The sequence below is a fragment of the Silene latifolia genome, chromosome 8 (genome assembly GCF_048544455.1).
Source record: "Silene latifolia isolate original U9 population chromosome 8, ASM4854445v1, whole genome shotgun sequence".
In the NCBI taxonomy this organism is placed as follows: domain Eukaryota; kingdom Viridiplantae; phylum Streptophyta; class Magnoliopsida; order Caryophyllales; family Caryophyllaceae; genus Silene; species Silene latifolia.
This window is the reverse complement of record NC_133533.1, coordinates 101,418,206-101,424,205: the sequence shown is the minus strand read 5'-3', so window position 1 is coordinate 101,424,205 and position 6,000 is coordinate 101,418,206.

Below are 6,000 nucleotides of genomic sequence, written 5' to 3'. Positions count from 1 at the left end.
CAACTTGGTCTTCCAAGAATCACCGAAGCTAAGTAATCCTATTACTATCTCAGACGAAGATTTGCCACCTTTTGGCGCTAGTCACAACTTAGCTCTTTACATCACTGTCATTTGTCTAAAGAAAAACGTGCCAATGACCTAGGTAGATGATGGCTCTGCGGTCAACGTCATACCCCTCAAAACGGCATACAAATTAGGCATGAAAGAGTCGGATTGGACCCCTACCAATCAAGGTGTTCGCGCATATGACGGTACATGACGAAAGGTGGTAGGACTTGCTAACCTAACCATAGCCACATGGCCAATTGAGCGAAAGGTTAACTTCCAAATAGTGGACATCGAAGCTTCCTTCAACATACTCCTAGGAAGACCTTGGATTCATGCTTCCAAAGCAGTGACATCCACCCTTCATCAAAAGATCAAGATCCCATTAAATGGCAAAGTGGTGACGATCACTTCGTCACCCATCAAAGCAATAATCGAAAAGAAGTCGAACAATCAAGTCCTTGTAGATCCAGTATATGAACTTGGGGGCTTCCAAATCATAAGTGTCATAGAAAGCGAATTGGCACCCTTATACTATGATCCCTACTCCAACTTGGTGGTCAACCACATACTCAAATCCCAGGGATACTTCCCTGGAATGCCTTTGAACCCTATTCGAAGAAACACCTTCGCACCATACAAGGAAGGCAACTCAAAGAGGATACCACTCGGACTAGGGTACAAACCCACTAAAGAGGAGGTTCTCGAGATGTTCGCTCAAGTTCAAAACCGTAAGTATGTAGGAGTCCAAATGCGACCCTATCTGCCTACCCTAAATGGGTACTTTGTTAAAGAAGGAAGTCTAGAACTCTTTCACGGATTTCCCGAGCCTTGGTATTATCTCGAGAGGAAGCTAGCCGGAATCGGGATCTTTCACGATTGCTACTTCATCCCTCCAGAAACGGTTCCTACCATCAAAACCCGTCAAGCACCTTGCTTAGACGAACAAGCTGTTAGCCTATTGTTCGGAGAAGATTGATTTCTTAGAGCCACGCAGGATGAGATCATTACCATGATACTTCAAGGCGATCGCTTCAACCCCACCGCGTTAATCACAGAAACTAACGCGAGTCAGTAGAAAGGATGGAGAAAGTCACTCAAGTTTACCAACAATCAAGGAAGACTCTTCAAGCTCACCACTGGAGAAGGAGAGATGTTCAAAGGAGAACTAGAAGACGATGAGTTTGAGTCAGAGTCGGAGTCTAGAGAGGTCACTAGGGAGTCTCCTCCTGTCGCCATCCCCATTCCCTTTGTTTCTCCTAGCTTAGCCTCGAGTAGTCACAGTAGTTCGGGAAATGTCCCAACCACTGTCCCTTTGTCGCCACTGACCATGGATCAGATGGCTTCTTTGTTTCAACTTTTCTCAAACTTTAATATGAATAAATCAGGTTCTGCTTACTCTTTGTGTTATCTTGAGTGCAATTCTGTTTACGATGATACTGAGGATGACCAAGACCCAGACTCAATCGAAATACCTCCCTACATAGCCAAAGAAATACTACAGGAAAGGGAAGGGGGACCAGTAATAGAGGACACCGAACTCATCAATGTAGGAACCGAACTAGAACCCCAAGAACTTAGGATAGGGACTACCTTGAGCTCTACCGAAAGGGCCGATTTCATAGACCTCCTAAACGAGTTCAAAGACGTTTTCGCGTGGTCCTACAAAGACATGCTAGGGATCGACAGGGATATCGCCGAACATAGAATCCCGATTAAGCCAGGTTTCAAACCTGTAAAACAAAAGCTTCGACGAATGAGAACGGAATGGGCTCTCAAGATTAAGGAAGAAGTGGATAAGCAATTCAAGGCCGGGTTCATCAAAGTTTCCGAGTATTCTGACTGGGTAGCGAACATAGTACCTGTACCCAAAAAGGATGGGAGAATCCGTGTTTGTGTTGATTTTAGGGACTTAAACAAAGCAAGTCCTAAAGATGACTTCCCTCTACCACACATCGACATATTGGTGGACAATACTGCAAACCTCGCATTACTATCCTTCATGGATGGATATGCGGGTTATAACCAAATCAAGATGGCCATAGAAGACATGCATAATACCGCCTTTGTCACTCAATGGGGAACCTATTGCTATACGGTCATGCCGTTTGGATTGATCAACGCCGGAGCTACATATCAACGCACCGCAACTACACTCTTACATGACATGATGCACAAAGAAGTTGAGGTATACGTAGACGACACGATTGTAAAATCCAAAGATAGAGAGGGGCATATTGCGAACCTTCGCAAATTTTTCGCAAGGCTACGAAAGTACAACATGAGACTCAATCCTCAGAAGTGCGCATTCGGAGTAACGTCTGGCAAACTCCTGGGATACGTTGTTAGCCAACGAGGTATAGAGATAGACCCTTCCAAGATCAAGGCTCTAATCGAAATGCCGCAACCTCAAACAGAAAAAGAAGTCAGAGGATTCCTAGGGAAAGTGCAATATATAAGTCGATTCATATCGAAACTCACCATGATTTGTGAGCCTATCTTCAAGAAGCTCAAGAAGACAGACCACACCATGTGGGATGATGATTGTCAAAAGGCATTTGATCGAATCAAAGAGATATTGGCTAAACCACCAGTGCTCATGCCACCACAACGAGATCAACCTCTTGGTTTATATATCACAGTAACCGAAACAGCCATGGGTGCCATGCTAGCTCAAACTGTAGGAAGTGAAGAAAGGGCTATCTACTACCTTAGTAAGAAGTTCTTGGAGTACGAGTGCAAATACTCACAACTCGAAAAGACATGCCTCGCTCTTGTGTGGGCAACGAAGAAGCTACGCCATTACATGCTTAGCTACTCCGTCAAAATATACTTCCAAATGGATCCAGTCAAGTACCTCTTCGAGAAACCCGTCCTCAACGGACGCCTAGCAAGATGGACTTTGATGCTCTCAGAATTCGATCTCAAATACGTGCCTCTAAAAGTTATAAAAGGCCGCGCCGTCGCCGAATTCTTCGCAGAAAATCCCATCAATGACGCACAAACAATAGACACTTGGTCATTTCCAGACGAGGATATACTTCAAACTGATGTAGACTCCTGGGACCTTTACTTTGATGGAGCATCAAACTTAAGAGGATTTGGAATAGGAGTGTTGCTCATTTTTCCTGAAGGCGAGCATACACCAATCTCTGTCAAACTCGACTTCGAGGTGACAAACAATGCTTTGCGAGATCTGACTTGTCTAATTGGACTACAAGCGGCAGTGAGCTTAGGCATTAAGAACCTCCAAGTACATGGGGATTCATCCCTGATCATCAATCAAGTTACGAGATCTTGGAAAATTCGAAGCGAAAGCTTAGCACCTTATCAAGCCAGAATAGACCAAGTTGCCCAATTCTTTCATCACGTGACATATCTACATTTACCTCGGGAAGAAAATCAATTTGCAGATGCTCTTGCAAAACTCGCATCTTTGATTAATATGCCAAATGACATGGTGGAAATGCATTTGTGCATCGAACGACGGTCAGAGCCGGCTTATGTCCACCAAATCACCGATGAAGAGGAAATCGCGCAGGAACCCTCGTTCCAAGAAATCCTGAATTTCAAGCTCAATGGTACCTATCCGCCTGATATGGACAAGAGGGGACAACGTGCTGTACGCCTACTAGCTTCCCAATACGTTCTCATGCAAGGAGAGTTATACAAAAGAACACCTCTTGGTGTAATCCTACGTTGCCTTGATCATGCACAGGCGCGAAAAGAGATGGAAGAAGTCCACGATGGAGAATGCGGTCCTCACATGAGTGGGCCCATGATGGCAAAGAAAATCACACGTTTGGGGTATTATTAGACCACAATGGACTCCGATTGCAACAAATACGTAAGACATTGCCACAATTGCCAAATCTTCGGGAATGTACAACACGTCCCTCCTTCATTGCTCTATACGATGACATCTCCTTGGCCATTTTCTGCCTGGGGAATTGACATAATCGGGAAGATAACCCCAGCCGGAAGAGGAGGTCACTGTTTCATCCTAGTAGCGATCGACTATTTCACCATATGGGTAGAAGCGGCTTCCTACACTAGTCTCACGGCTAAAAATGTGGCAAAGTTCATACAAAACAACATCATCTGTCGATACGGTTGCCCACATGAGATCATTAGTGATAATGGATCACATTTCCAAGATGAGACTGAGCAGTTGCTAGCCAAGTACAAAATTAGGCATCACCACTCTTCGCCTTATAGACCACAGACTAACGGCGCGGTAGAGGCAGCAAACAAGAACGTTGTCACAATCCTCAAGAAAATGATCGACAACTATCGAGATTGGCCAAGCAAGATACCCTTTGGTTTGTGGGGATATCGTACATCTGTTAGGACGCCCACTGGGGCCACACCTTTCTATTTGACCTACGGCATGGAAGCTGTACAGCCAGTCGAGCTAGAGTTACCATCCTTGCGTATTTTACTCGAAAGTCAAATCCCAGAAGCCGATTGGAAGAGGGATAGATATGAAGAACTCATCCTCCTGGATGAACGTAGGCTACGTGCCTTGCATAATGTCCAAACATATCAAGCACGTATCAAACGAGCTTTCAACAAAAGGGTTAACCAAGAAACATCAAGGAAGGAGACTTAGTACTCAAATCGGTTAGAGCTCTTTTACCTGTTGACCCACGGAGAAAATTCAAACCCAATTAGGCCGGACCATTTCTAGTCAAATCCATACTTCCAGGGGGTGCGGTTAGAATCACATACCTAGACGGGAATGAGTTTTCCAACTCAACAAACCTTGACCAACTAAAACGGTACTATGCCTAGAATAGGAACAAAAACGCGCCTCGCGTAACCTCACGTGTCGCTCTTGTGGCATCAATAACGACCTGGCCAAGCTGAAATAAGCTAATGTCACTATGCTCTTGCATTTTGACAAGTTTGTCATCCTCATATCATCAAATAAACTAAATTTGCACCTTCAGAGTAAGCAAAAGCTCATGCTTATTTTCTAAGTTCATTACAAGCTCTTGCTTTGAACAATTATTTTTTTACATTTACTCGAACTACGCGCAAGGGCTTGATTTCATTTTTAATGAATACGTAGGCAATCCTTCACAGGATACAATCCATTATTTTAAAATGTGAATAGAAGGACATTTGCATTGCATTTGGAATTCGACAAGAATAATAAATAGAAAATCACAACGGTTTCATAACCATTTAACCTTTTTTATTTCATTCACTTTCTAGTAATACTACGCTACATAATAAAAATAAAAATAGGCTACGATTCTAAAAACCCCACCTCTTTATTACAACAATGATAATAATAATAATAAATAATAAATAAAGACTCGGGCTATTCTTCCATCTTCCCTTTACCCTTGTCATTTTTGTCATATTTCTTGTCACGACCTCGAGCCGGACGCTCTTGCGCCACTTCGGACCTAATCACCAACGGTCTTTCTCGAGGCCTACACTTCCCATTCTTCCCAATCACCATCTCCAGGACAGGAGGGGTCTTCGGTTTCTTCGAAGGATGACGGCTTCCTCCTCTCCCTCGGTCAGATGTTTCTCCTTCTCTTTTTCCACCTCGCACACCTTGTAGTCGACGGGCTCGCGCTTCCTCAATCTCTCGCGCTCTCCCGGAGTAGTAGCCTTCCTCCATCACAGATAAGAATCCGACACCCATAAGGCATTAGCAGAAGAGTTCAAGAACCATACATTTCTTTGGGTCCATTTAATGGCCCACTCCCTTCGGCTCTCTGTAGTAAGCGCCACGGCAGTCTGCGGGACGGTATCAAGCTTCGGGATCGTCTGCTTTAGTCCAACCTGTCTCATCAGCCTTTCCGGGAAGATGCACACCATAAATTCCAAGCCAGGAATGCGCACAGATCGGGTAGGATCCAAAGAAGACACTCCAGTGACAGATTTGAGGTGCCACCACGGTACAACCCACCTAATTAAAGGGCCATCATCACTCTT